General features: G+C 33.9%; 1 long non-coding RNA gene across 8 annotated transcripts in view; it reads left to right on the top strand.

Moving 5' to 3' along the window:
* Nucleotides 1-15,295, top strand: part of LOC146405666 (uncharacterized) — a 435,623-nt gene that overhangs the window by 12,906 nt on the left and 407,422 nt on the right. For 7 of the 8 annotated variants that reach the window (XR_014838470.1, XR_014838469.1, XR_014838468.1 and 4 more), the window contains one exon: nt 13,146-13,225. This is a non-coding gene — a long non-coding RNA (uncharacterized LOC146405666). Of the gene's footprint in view, nt 1-13,145; nt 13,226-13,908; nt 14,934-15,295 lie in introns of those variants that run through there. The other variant, XR_014838472.1, reaches the window with a different exon arrangement.

Below are 15,295 nucleotides of genomic sequence, written 5' to 3'. Positions count from 1 at the left end.
TTTTCACATGTTTGAGGGATTTTTACTTCCACTTTTCTATAATGCATAGATTTTTAAAAATTACCTTTATAAAAGATGTTTGGTAAAGCATATTTGATCAAGTTAAACTTGACTTTCAAACCTAATCATCCTTTATGTTTTTTGGATTTAACTATGCTTCTTGTTAGACTCATGTATATCCTTGTATTTAGTAGTTAAGACCTCTTTAGTATTCAGAGCATTGAGTTAAGGTTTAGGAAATATGGTGAAGTACAAAAGAAAGAAAATATAATACTAATAGCAATAAAATTTATTCATCTCAGGGAGTATCTTAATAAATTTGAACTAATGTATGAAAAAATAAAAAATATTGAAGATGCGTAGATTGAGATTCATATGAGAAAGTTGAAACTGATTTATGAAGTTTTCATGGAAAATGTGTATTTTAAGTTAGATTTGAAAGTTGCAGGGGAAAAAAACAAATTTTATTCAACACAAGCCAAGTACCTGGGATTATTTGAAGTAGTTAGAAAAGATCAACTATGAAAACAAAGTCCTAAGGTACTGGTCTTGCTAGTCAATGCTCTTAAAAGATGAGACTATCACAGATAATCATAGATAAAGTAAAGATGAAATAATAGAGAATATAAATTAACTTTTTAATAGACTGTGAGTATTGGAATTCAAAAAATAGTCTAGGAATTCCCCTTGTGGCTCAGTGGTAGTGAACTGAACTAGTAACCTTGAGCATGCAGATTTTATTCCTGGCCTCACTCAGTAGGTTAAGGATCTGGCATTGCTACGAGCTGTGGTATAGTTTGCAGATGTGGCTCGGATCCTGTGTTGCTGTGGCTGTGGTGTAGGCTGGCAGCTGCAGCTTGATTCGACCCCTAGCCTGGTAATTTCTATATGCTATGTATGTGGCCCTAAAAAAAAAAAAATGGTGTATTGTAGTAGATAAGAAAAAAAGAGATGATAGATGTCCTTGTCTTTAAAATGCATATGTTGTGGACTCTCAAAAGAATCTCGTAATGAGTAAATAGTATAGATGGATAAAAGTGAGGCAAGGGAGGTTTTGGTAAAGGAGAAACATTTAGTGAATATTCCTTCAAAGCAAACAATTGAAATTCATCACATATAAATGCCTTACTTCTTCTAGTATTTTGAACAATGTTAAGTTTACTTGGGGAATGATGAGACCAGCTCAGCAGGTGAGGCCGAAGAGTGGGATGCTGTGAAACTGAAGAAAAAGTTAACATCAAACAAGACACAGAGACGTTTATCTAAATTAAAGGTGGGAACCTGGGGACTTAAGGTCTCAGTGACTAAGAGCTATGACACTGCTTTTATTGAGCTCTTTAGGATAACATCAAGTGGGGAGCAGGTTGTAGATGCAGGATATAGTTCTTTTATGATTTTACAATTTCTTTTATTATTTTATAAGTCACATAGCTAATAGCTGGTTAAGCTTTTATTCTGACCTTTAGGCATTTAACAATCATTAGTATTTGAGGAAGCCTGGCCTTAGCTGTCTATGGGTAGCATCTAGAGAATCATCATTGTGCTTCCGCAGAAGGCATGCCTATCTGCGGCAAACCATCCTGCCTAGGTTTGCACCTTGGTCTCCTTGCTGATGCATATTCTGCTAACAACCGCTCATAAACCCCCTGGAGCCATGAGGTTCCTCTTTCACTTAACAGGACATGTCATGCTGTGTAAACGGTGTGGCAATCTGCACAGGTCGGCATCCCTAGACCAATGCATTATGTCCTCTTTCAGCTGATCACATGAATAACTTATGCCTTTTGGTCTTTGTTCTTAAGCTTAAGTTTTTTACCAGCACTGCAACTGTTTTTCATGCAGGGATATGGGGTAAAGTAAAGCAGGACAAAATGGAGTTTTCAGCATAGAAAACAGAAGCAAAGAATCTAAGATTGTAGAAACATGTCTCCCGACAGGAGAAATAGTGATGTTAGATCAGTGTTGGTCTTTGGATAGGGCCTGATTACATAGTTTCTAATATCTTAAAACTAAATGTCTACTTTTAATATTACCTTATGTGCATGCAATCTATTCTGAAAGAAAAATTCTGGCAATTATTTAATTATTTTATTTTCACTGAATCTAGTTAATTAAAATAGAAAATTCCATGGGACTAGAATTAAATGGTGTTTCTTTGTTTTAAAAAATGTCATTGTCACTGTATAAGCAAAAGTTACAGTTTAGTAACCAGCAACTCTCAATTCTCAATGACTTACAATGACAAAGCTTTTGTATTTTAAATTTATTTCAAATTTTCTGGTTATTTCTCATGTGAAAACCATCCTAGAAAATGGAACAGATCTATTCATTGGAAATTGAGTGTCACAAGTAGACCTAGGCTGGTGAGGCAAACACAATTGGGAATATTGTTGATCACTTTGCCAGAGGAAAAATAAAGCTCTGGAGATTTATACAGCAAACTAAATATTTCACCATTAAGCGCTACAAATCATTTACATGCACAATTTTTTAGCCAGAACTCCTCAGTTAACTCCATTCAACAATAAGGGTCAAAGAAGAATACGATGTTCCTGAAAGACAGCATTAGAAACAGTGAGCAACACTAAGCTTTGCCTATTTTAAATCACCACATCTTTACTTCACTTCATCTAACATAGATAAAACTCCTTAATAGAAAAACTTTCTGGTTATTCTCATTTATTTATTAAAATAGTATAAGCAATTGATTTTTTTCTGGTTAATTTTTCCTTGTTATATGAACAGTATCTTTTTTAATGGCTTTATCAACTTGGTGTTTTTTAATTTAGTATCAATACAATTAATAACCATTATTGTTCACAAAAATAATAGTACCTGTTTAAATGGCACAATAACAGCACAGGATTAGGTATAACTTCCTCAAAGGTTAATACTTAAACTGACCAGGTATCAATTTGATGATCATTTATTGTGTTTCTAGTTTCAATATTTAGATGAATTCTTTTAAATACAGTTTGTTGACTTTATTCCAGTTATATGTAACAACATCCATCTCATTCTTATCTATGCTCATTTTTGGTAATGAAAAATAGGAATATTACTAAGGGTAGTCAACATCCTGAAGAGCAATGAAGTCATACATGTACCTGCTAGAAATCATTTGAATCATCTGGAAATAAAGAAAAAAAAAAAAAAATTTAGAGCTGCTGATTCAGCATTTTTCTCAATGAGAATGTGCTTCTGAGAATAATACCATAAGATCTTAAGTAATCAATCCATATTTTAATACCTTTGAAAATAGGGTGGAGATTATCCAAAAAGTTTCCAAATCATTGAGAAATAAATAACATTGTTTGTGCAAGTAAGTGATTGGGAATTGGAAAACTAAATTGAAGGATTATACTTATTAGGAAAGAAACCTTTGAGAAACATTTAACTATGAAGAATTTATAAGAACTGATACAACATTCTACAGTGTTGTGTATAGACAGTGTGTTCCATATTTTGTGGTAGTTTAACAGAATGTAAAGCATAATTTTGACAAATTTTGACAAATTTCTCCTGTGATTTGATTACAACTTAACTCATGTGATATAAATACTGTACAAAATTTTTGGCAGTATAACATGCATGTGGAAATCCTCTTAACAGTCATTGACTATTTGTCAGGTATACTTTTGAGGCTCTTTTGCCCATTTTCACTATTACATTATATTAATAATTTTGCTAATCAGACGAGTTATAGAATGCCCCTCAGATTGAGTTTGATTACCACTCCCCCACAGGGATAGACTGGAGGTATAAGATTTTAGGGAAAATAATAAAAATGTGAGGAGTTCCCATTGTGACTCAGTAGGTTAAGAATCCATTATGGTGTCTGTGAGTATGTGGTTGGATCCCTGACCTCACTCAGTGGATTAAGGATCTGGAGTTGCTGCAAGCTCTAGCATAGGTCGCAAATGTGGCTGTGACTGTGATGTAGGCCTCAGGTACAGCTCTGATTCAACCCCTGACCCAGGAACTTCCATATGCTGCAGGTTGCAGCCCTAAAATGGGGAAAAAAAAAAGAAAAAAGAAAAAAATACAAAAGTAAAATGCCATTCTTATCACATGGTTTCTAAAATTTACACAATTAAAATGATTTATCATTAAAGATGTTAACCTTGATCACCTAGTTGAAGTAGTGTTTGCCATGTTTCTCTGCTATAGTTATACTGCTTCCACTTTTAACATATCCTATACTTTATAAACTCATAAGGATTTTTTTTTTGTCTTTTGTCTTTTTAGGGCCACACCCATGGCATATGGAGGTTCCAAGGCTAGGGGTCAAATCGGAGCTGTTGCTGCCGGCCTATGCAAGAGCCACAGCAACACAGGATCTAAGCTGTGTCTGTGACCTATACCACAGCTTACAGCAATGATGGTCTGCAACCCACTGAGCAAGGCCAGGGATTGAACCCGCAAATTCATGGTTCCTAGTTGGATTCATTTCCGCTGCACCACAGTGGGAACTCTGAAAACTCATAAGGATTTAAAAGATTTTTTCATTCTGAGGTTTAGAAGAAAGAATCACATCTAAACCCTTGAAAGCACAGAATAAAGCAAAAAAACAGTTATATTAAGGCCAAATTCTCACAAAGGGCATAATAATATTGCTTTATCAGAGTATTTTTCCTTTTTGGAAAAGAAATAGAATCAGTTTATATATCTTAAGATAAAAGATTGTGTTTGCTTTATTAAATGCTCTTCATTGATGTTAATATTTAGATTGTTAAGCTTTAATGAAGCTTAATTGCTACACATACAGGGCATTTAAACTTTTGGTAAAAGTGTTCTGGAAACAATCACTGACAGTTGTTGAGGCAGAGATTAAAATAAATTTTTACATAGAGGAGCAAAACATTAAAAAGTAAATAAAATTATTCTAAAAGAATAAAAGTCATTTAAAAATTAAAGAAGTAGAAAGGTAACTATTTTAAAGTATGAATAGAGAGATGAATAATATTAACAGAATCAAGTGTGCTTGAACAAATACAAAACAGCTAAGAAGCACAAATATTTGGTGTACCTAGAAAGCTTTTTGTAATCTCTTCATCCCAGATAATCAGAATATTTTTACCTGACTTCAGAAGCAAACACTGATTGGTATGCTAGGATAAAGACACACAAGTCAGTTAAGGAAACCTAGACATCGATAAGATTTCTTTCATTAGATAATGACTTTTTTCAATTCATTTATTCTTATTCTGATTAATTAGGAGAATATTTTGAGAGGATTCTGGCAGATTTATTGCTAATTAGTTTGGCTCATTCAAACTTGCTGCCTAGTACAGGATATGGTGACAGCCCTTACATGGGGTTATATTTATTAGGAGAGTAAAATCACTAGATTAGGTTCCTGCTTAAATGGATATTTTTAGGTAAAATTCCCTTCATCTTAATGTGTGTCCTTCTTAAATAGGAAAGACAATGTGAATTTAAAATGGTAACTCTTTTCTTATTGGGCTTTAATATTTTACATGAATTATTCAAAACATTTGTTCAGTATTCCCATAGAAATTAAAGAAGCTTTGCATTTGTATCTATCAATTATTCTCTATTAAAATTATATTCTATTAAAATCAGTTACACTCTGCATTTGTCTATGGTATATTTGAAGAAAAAACAGTTAAACTTTTGTCTTCTCAGAATCATAGTAGAAACAGAAATTCATATTAATATTTGCAGTTAAATCAGGAGAAAGAACTTGAAAAAAGAAATATTTGAAAGAAAATTATCATGGTCTTAGTTCAGACCTGTGTTTGTCCCACCCCTGTAATAGCCTGGCTCTATTTCCTAGTCCTATAAGTTTTATTGTTTTAAGTCACTCATCTGCTCATACTACGTTTAGTAAAAAAAAAAAAAAAAAAAAAGTTTTAAAAAATTAAAAAATTAAAAGCATTTTAACTGCCGAAGAATGGTTTGAATCTCTTAGTATATTTTGTGGGACCGACCAATCCAGGACTCAGGTCTCTCTAGTTGAAATTAGGCTCATTTATACAAATATGTTTGCAGTGCCCTTATTTTTTCATACTTACTATCCTTGTATTTGGTGTCAACTCATTTCACAGTATCTACCTGCTTACTCCTCACTGTTAGAGATTCTATTAGATACCTCCTCTGTGAATCCTTCCTAAATTCCCTGGGAGCACTGTCTTGCCTCTTCACTTAGTACTCAACTTATTCCCGATTAAAGTGCACCCTGTTGTTTGGGTAATACTTGTCCACTCATTTTTATTTAACTCCAGAATATGTAAGAAATCTTGCATTTTGCATCCCTCATCTCAAGTGAATTGCACATTCCCTGCCAAAGAGTAAATCATTTGATAAATATTGATAGAGGAAAGAATAAGAAAATATATAAAGATTTTGATTGTAATAAAGAAAATAAATACCATCAAAAAATGCCTAAATAGGGAGTTCCCATTTGGTGCAGTGGAAACAATTCCGACCAGTGTCTGTGAGGATTCAAGTTCGATACCTGGCCTTGCTCAGTGGGTTGGGGATCTGGCATTGCCATGAGCTGTGGTGTATTTTGCAGACATGGCTTGGATCCCACACTGCTGTGATTGTGGCATAGGCCAGTAGCTGTAGCTCTGATTCGACCCCCAACTTGAGAATTTCTGTTTTGTTTATATGTTAAATATTTTCCTCAGTTTTTTAATATGACAGATACTGATATTACATTATCCCTTTAAAATTTATCTTTTTGCCTGCCAGAACATTGCAAGAGAAAGAGCCTTAGCTATGAGTTTGTTCATTTTGTCTTTTTCTTATATTGAAGCGGTCATTTAACAATTGGTGCCTGCGTACCTAAGACTTGATGTTAGAAGACAATTTATACTATATCTTTAAGTACTAGAAAATATAAGGAAGCAAAGGGATTAACATTTATAACTCTTTTAAGGTATGCCTTTCTAAATAATACTTCCTAAAATCTCTTCCTAGAGCCACCAAATCTAGATATTTGAAATCATTTTGTGAGCTGCTGCTTCTAGTTTATTCTCATTAACATCCTGATATAACTTGGAATCCGGGATGTTTTCTAGAGGGAAACTGAGTCTCTAGGATGATTGGCTGTATAGTAGAGGAGGTACAGATTGTATGTTGTTTGAAGAAATTCTAATGCTGTCAAATTCTGATTCTTCCCACTCCGTCTTTAGAGAATAACTAGTCTAATCTTTGGAAGTTAGAAGGATGGCTTTTGTGTTTTAACTTCAATAGAGAGTATGACTTCACAAATGTAAATATGCAGTAGAGAGAGAGAGAGATCCATCTTATAAAGAATTGACCACTGGCATGTGGAGCTGATTGGAAGCAATAAGAAAAAAATTAGACTTAGTCATTAAAGAGCCACACCACCGTGTGTCAAAGGAAAATAGACTATGGAAAACTTAAAATTGTATTTGAGCACCTAATATACTCGAAACTGAAGTGAACATATTCTTCAATGCTGTCTTCAGATGGGGCTCAAGAGAATAACAGAGAAGGAAGTACCTCCTAGAGGGCCAACCAAGGATGGGGAAAAATAAGCTTGGGGGTATCTTCCAGGAATAAAAAAAATTTAAAAATTTAAAAAAGTGAATCAAAGGATATTCCCTATCCTCCAAGTTTAGCATTGCTTTAGAACAGCAACTATTTTGTGTCTCCAGTTCTTTTGCTATCTGAAGGAGATTTTTTTGTGTGTGGCTAATTGATCCCAATTCCACTACAGTAGAGTGTGTATTTGCGGGAGGTATGCATGTGTGTGTGTGTGTATGTGTACAGGTAACCTGGCTATTCAAACATAGATCTCTAGGAGTTCCTGTCGTGGCGCAGTGGTTAACGAATCCGACTAGGAACCATGGGGTCGCGGGTTCGGTCCCTGCCCTTAGCTCAGTGGGTTAACGATCCGGCATTGCCATGAGCTGTGGTGTAGGTTGCAGATGCGGCTCGGATCCCGCGTTGCTGTGGCTTTGGCATAGGCCTGTGGCCACAGCTCCGATTAGACCCCTAGCCTGGGAACCTCCATATGCCACAGGAGCGGCCCAAGAAATAGCAAAAAGACAAAAAAAAAAAAAAAAAAAAAAAGACATAGATCTCTAGAACAGGGAGATTCTGAAACAAATGCAGTCTTTATAGAGATCCTGGACTCTGAGCCTTATACTGTGATTTGATAGGACTTTTTAGTGTCTCCTTCAGGAGTAAATAAAGATGTTTTACCTACAGCAGGGAGGAAAATGAACATTTGTGGCCAAGAACTATTGCCTATAGTAGATTATAATATTCTTTCTTATCACTCGCTGCATTTTTTGTAAGAGGATTGTATAACCCTGCCCTTAACCATGTGAGGTACAATACCTCCCTATTAAATAATTATATTCTTTCACCCATTGACTTCTGGTTTTACAATGTCACTTGCAATGTTGCACATCTAGTAGGATATGTGCGGAAATGATGAGTATTCCACAACTGAGAAGAATCTTTAAGAGTGACCATATGGTTCAGTGCCTCTCCATTTTTCTGTCTGCTGTGAGAATAGCATACTGTAAATATATTCTCTTGCTTGGCTCCTAGAATGAAAAAGATCCATAGAGGACTACTGGGGTGGAGACATAACCTTCTACAGCTTTCATGTAACATGAGCAAGAAATAAACCTTTGCTGTTTCAAGCTGTTGAGATTTTGAGGATGTCTATTTCCAAAGCATGACCTGCCAACAAGTAACTGGTAACCAACTGAGGGCCATCTTCCCATGATTGTGCTTATAGCATCTGGCACAGTCCCAAGTTCCTAATGAGTAAATACTTGATATGTGCATGAGTGAAAGGCAGAAGGATGTCTTGTCATTCATCGTAGAGCATCTTGTTTGAAAAAAGCTTCACTATAGATTTATTTTATCTCTAATGTGAGTCAGGGGACTTCAGGACTCAAATCTTTTAGAGGGACTGAAATTTCTTTTGACGACAGAACACTGTAAAAAAAAAATAGAAAAGGAAAAGTCAGCGTTGCCAAAATAAGGTTGTATTTGAAATGTTAGTATGGATTATTCTATAAATATATCTGATTGGATGAGAATTCATATCAATGCAAATGACTAATATATCCTTTAAGTCAATAAGGCAAAAGTAATGAAATTCATAGGAAAAAATGGGCAAGAAGTTAAAATGACTCTTAAATGAAAGTTGCATAAAATTATAATTAAAAATCAATGTATCATTTTTCAAATATTAACAGATACAACACATATAATGAATTATGGTAATCTGTAAGCATAGGCAAACTCATATTGCTGATAGAACTTTTCAAGATGATAGTTTGGCAATATCCACAAATATTTTAAGAAAACACATAGCTTTTAATTCAGTAATTCTAACAATTCATCATACATATATGTTTATATATATGCAAAATGACATATATATGGATGTTCAATACAGTTTTTTTGTAATAGTAAAAAAAAAATGGAAATAATCTGTTGGCAGGGGAAAAATGATGTATTTGTGTAGACATTATAAAGGACTAGTAAATTAATGTATACCCATCTCAAAATACACCCAAAATACATTGTTATGCGAAAAAAGGAATGTGAAAAAGAATGTGAACTATACTGCCATACAGATAAAATTTTAAAATATATTTACTTGGGAGCTTGGGAGTTCCCATTGTGACACAGTGGAAACGAATCCGACTAGTATCCATGAGGACGCTGGTTTGATGATTGGCCTCGCTCAATGGGTAAGGATCCAGCTTTGTTGTGAGCTATGGTGTAGGTCACAGATGTGCTTGTATCCTACATTGCTGTGCCTGTGGCATAGGCTGGCAGCTGTAGCTCCAGTTTGACCCCTAGCCTGGGAACTTCCATATGCCCTAAAAAGCAGTATGTATGTTACTTGAATATATACAATGTATAGTTAGGATGACCACATATTTTAGTTTGCCCAGTATGTTTCTTTTTGTTTGTGTTTGTTTTTGTTTTGTCTCTTTCCATGGCATATGGAAGTTCCTGGGCCAGGGGTCAGACCCACACGACTGATGTGACCTGCACCATAGCAGCAGCAAGGCCAGATCCTTAACCTGTTGAGCCACAAGGGAACTTTCCCAGTACATTTCTGATTTTTACCTATTGTCCTGGCATAATTAAAACTTGTACATTCTTTTACTCTTAACAGGTGTCTCAGTTTGGTTCATAAACTCTATGTGGATCTTATATTCAGGTGGCATTTGACTAGAATATTCTTTAGGTATGCACAAAGAATACAGTGATGGCTGCCATGCATGTGGCTGGGGGTCTGTAGAGGAAACATACTTAATTTACTCTATATTTTTTTGGTAAACCTATTATGATGACAAATATGGGTTACCAATTCTTAAGAGTATGAAAATTTGAAACTAATTGCTTAAATTTATTTTCAAAAGGGGTTTGTTTTTTTTTTGTTTTGCTTTTTAGGCCCGCACCCATGACATATAGAAGTTCCCAGGCTAGGGGTGAATCAGAGCTACAGCTGCTGGCCTACGCCACAGCCACAGCACAACTCACAGTAACGCCGGATCCTTAACCCTCTGAGTAAGGCCAGGGATCAAACCAGCATCGTCATGGATACTAGTTGGATTTGTTTCTGCTGAGACACGATGGGAACTCCATTTTTCCATGAGATTTTTGTAAAATGTGAAATTATTGTAAAATATAGGAAAAGCGATTAAAGTAACAACACAAACTCATACTGTGTAATGTGAAGAGAAAGAAGCAAATGGAATCATCATTAGAGAATATTTAAGGGTACAAAGATTTAGAATTGCATTCTGCTGCTACAATGCCAAATTGTGACTCTAAAGCAGAATATAATTTTCTTACTGACCTCTTGATGTTTTGCAAAAATAATATGTGTGAGATAATTATAATGGCTTCTGGTAATTAAATAGACTTCTAATTTGTAAATAAACCTTGTGTATTTTCAGTTCTCATCAGGATATATTATCTATTTGAACATCATGGCAAAACTCAGAGGACATTTTTCTCAAAATCCAATCTATTTTTTTCTTTGGACCAGAAGGCTATCATAAAATCAAGTTTACAGGGACAAGCTTCACTAATTATTTATTAGTATATAAGCTTTGGGTTTGGCAGCAGCTTTTCCTGCCTGGTTCACTATGATACCCCATTAGCTAGAATAGTGCCTGGCATATTATAAGGATATAATAACTGTTGAATAAATGAATAAATGGATTAATGAAAAAAGATTACAATTTGATAGTATTCAGAAGATTAAAATTTCTTATATAAATTGGCATAAACTTTTTTCAGAGTGAGGGATTTTAACAGAATGAAGTTAAAATAAGTATACTTTTTGAAATCAGCAATTTTAATTTTAGAAATGTGTCTAAAGATACATATATCAAACACTAGAATTTACACAATATGTATGCTTAATGAGACATTAGTAGTAAAAATGTCAGAAATACCCTTTTAGTCATGTTTAGGGGAATAAAGTCAATTATTTTATATTCACAAAAATATAATGCAAGCATTGAAAATAGTGAAGTAGATATATAAGTACTGTGTTCCAATTAATGTATAAGAAGGAAAATCCATGGGAAGGAAGGAAGAGAGAAAGAAAAGAAGGGTGTAATATACAGCAAAGAATCCCTATATTGGCACAATCAAAAATGAAAACTTATGATCAGCAATGAAATCAAATAAATATCTTTTATATATGTAAATTTTAAATTAACAAATTTTACAAAAATTTCTATAGTGTATAAATATAGTATGTATATTTATTTGATCATACTTGGGTTTCTTTGTTACTAAGCTCTGCAAAGCTGATATCCTGATTTTTGTGTTCATTTTTTTGCCACTTGTTCCAATTCATACTAGACAGTCAACAACTGTTTTTTGGTGAGGTGTCTAAAACCAAGCTATCAAGAGATATCTCAGAAATAAAGTCAAAGATCAAGTATGGGGTAATATCATATATTCTCTGTGATGTGAACTAGACAAATTTAAAAAAGAGAGTTGGACAAGTTTCTCCGAATAAGTCTATACACTTAAAAAATACTTACTGTGCCTTATATTTGGGAAGAGACCCAGGGTTCAATATTGCTGACAGTACTTAGAGCTCCTGCTGCTTTATTATATACATGTGGAAAGACACAGGCAGGCTTCAGCTTCTTTTGTACTCCATACTTCTTCTGGCAATCTAAGCCATCTCCATGCCTTTTTTGTTAGGTAATGCTGTTGGCCAAGATCACTATGCCGATGTGTGAGTCTGCAAAAATTAGTGTCTAACAAACATCTCCTGTTCCCCGCCTCCTGCCTCATGCATAAAAATAGCTTTTATTTACTTTAACAGTGTAACTTCTGTTGTGCACACTGTAAGTTATTCTGTTTGTTTGTCTCATTGTCTACTGATCAAGTGAAACTATCTAATTTTCAACTGCTGACAGTCTACAGTGTTTTCCTATGTTGTAATCTATGGCATGATTCATATTGAATTTTCGAACTATTTACCATGACCCTAAGCTTAGTAGAGATGGTAATTTTTATAACAGAATTTTTAAAAGTGTTTCTTTGGAAAAAGTAGTTGCCACTATGCTTTTTGGTGATATAGGTAATTGAGTAAAGATCTTGAAGTAGTTTTAGAAATGCAATATTATGCAGCTTTTATATAGGATTATTTGTGGGGACTCAATTTCACTTTAGTGACATTTATACAAATAGTATTTCCCGGTATTCTCCTGCTAGAATACACAGAAGGGAGAGTGACTCAGAGCTTGAAACCAACCAGAAAAACGAGAGCCCTGAATGCTCATCCAGCCTTCTGTGCCAGCACTGCCAGAGGGCCTTGATGAGTTAACAGATGATAAAGTGATGATTGGGTAAAACATGACCCACCTGACATTTTCCAATTATCTTTAAAGCCTAAGAAGTCCTATTTAATTGAAATATTCATTTAAAAAACTTTGAACTCTTTGAGTAAGAAGGAAATATAGACTATAATTTAAATATTCCTTGACCTCCTGCTTTCAAAGAGGTTAAAGCACACTAATATTAAGGTAAAAATCTATTTCCAAATAATTATAGTCCTTGGACTTGTGAGAGGGTAATATATTGAAAGGCATTAACTATAATAGATATGTGATAACTGCTGTTTGACTGACACTTAGATTCTACTGGAAGGACTTCTCCAAGGACGGAAGATTCTTTCCATCTCATAAAAACCTGGATGCTCCCAAAGGAGGAAAGAGTAAGTGCTCTTGAGAAGATATTTATTTGAATATGTTTTGAACAGGGAATTATAGGAGAAATCATTATACTATTAAAATTAAATTTATATGATAAAATAATATTTCCAGGGCTTTTACAATTTCTGAGATGTTTTATACATATAAAAATTCCTTTACGTCTCTAAAGAACCATATGATGTAATTTTACAAATAAAGAGACCAAGGCTTAGAAAAGTTAAATTTCCAAAGGCTCTACCTCTAGTAAATGTTATGCCTCAGATTCAAATGCAGGCAATTGGACTGAATGTAGTTAAGTTGCAAAAACTAAAGATAAATTTCTACTGAAAGCACTTTTAAAATTCTGAATGTCTAAGTGATATGTGAGAATATTATTTGAGGTATTTTACCTATTTTCAAATAAGTTCTCTCAGTTATAAGAATAGCATATCTTTGTGATTAGGTATCATTAATGACATATAGATGAAAACAATTCCAAATTATTATTTTGTCTCTTAAGAGATGTGCAGTAATTAATATTGAAGTACAGGAAGCCATTTGATAAACAGATGCCTTTGTTCATAATATGTTGCATATATGATTTCTCTTAATTATCCTTGTATTCATAAATAAATCAAACATTAGATGTAAGAAAGGTACATTTTTATGTTTATATTTAATAAAAATTATTTTTTTGCCTTTTTAGTAAAGCCATACCCATGGCATAATGAGGTTCCCAGGCTAGGGATCGAATTGGAGTGACAGCTGCCAGCCTACACCACAGCCACAGCAAAGCAGGATCCAAGCCACCTTTGTGACCCATATCACAGCTCATAGCAACGCTGGATCCTTAACCCCCTGAGAGAGGCCAGGAATCAAACCTGGATGCTAGTCAAATTTGTTTCTGCTGAGCCATGATGGGAACTCCTAAAAACTGTTTTAATTACTTAAGAAGAAATGTATCCTGACTGATATACTTAACATAGTTCTTGCTCTATAGAATTTGGTTAATTCACTAACTATTAAATTAACTATTAAATCTAAGATTGCATAGATAGGAAAATAGCTATGAGGTATTTAAAAATTAAGCTATGCTTTGGGGAATTACATAAGGTGTGAACAAATTATCACAATGTTTTTCATATGAGGCAAAATAAATTTTTTTAAGAATTAATTTTTACTCTGTATTATATTTTAAATTTAGTTTATGACCTATTCTTAGTTTGCATATTGATTTTATTTTACATTAATAAGTTATGTGTAACATGGAAATTCCTCTGGACTAAAAGATGCAAAAAGTTTGATGCAATTGCTAATTCAGAGAATATATTATTCAGAATATTTGGAGAAAAATAAGTATATGTAAAAAGATAAATCAGACTTTTCAAAGGCTTATGAATGTTATAAATGATTTGTGAAAAATTATTTCTGGGGAAACACAGACAAGGCAGACAGGGTTATCATCCTGAAGGGGTCCATTTTGTTAGAGGGTGACAATCATTTAAAAGAAAAAGAGCAGATTAAAATGACAAGATATTAGGACAATTATGAAAAAGGTAAGTGTCTTCTGTGGTAAGAGAGAGACGGGCTGTGTGGACATGAGAAGACCTGTGAAAGCAAAGCATCAACAAGATAATGAGGTAGGATTTAATTGCTGGTACTTTCTTGTGTTTCTTTTGCATATGCATAACACATTACTTAAGAATTTTTACAAGCTGCACAGTTATACAAGAGGAAAAACGTGAATGAATGTCTAATTGAAGGGGTTTTTAATAAACTTTGAAGATGCTTAATTCCCTGCTATACTTGTCTTGTATTCTTCTGTAAGAGCACATGAATTCCCAGTCAGGGCAATGTTTTAGAAACAGTATATTATATAATGGATTATAAGGCTATAAATAACATCATAAATAAGACCAATCTAATTATATCACAATAGAGGCTAAGAACCTATTCATAAAATACCAGAATATCTAGCTGAAGAAACATGTTTTCCTTAAAATGATGAACTATAGAATGTGTGAAATTTATTTTGCAAGCAAGCCTGAGATTTTATGTATGTCAAACTTGAGAGAGGTTATATGTTTTCCATG

The sequence above is a fragment of the Sus scrofa genome, chromosome 2, assembly GCF_054392235.1.
Source record: "Sus scrofa isolate SSC_HxYL_T2T_F1_AM1 chromosome 2, Sscrofa_HxYL_maternal_Yorkshire_Landrace_v2.0, whole genome shotgun sequence".
NCBI classification, from domain to species: Eukaryota; Metazoa; Chordata; class Mammalia; order Artiodactyla; family Suidae; genus Sus; species Sus scrofa.
Note: the sequence above shows the minus strand (reverse complement) of the source record. Positions and strands in the feature narration are given on the sequence as shown.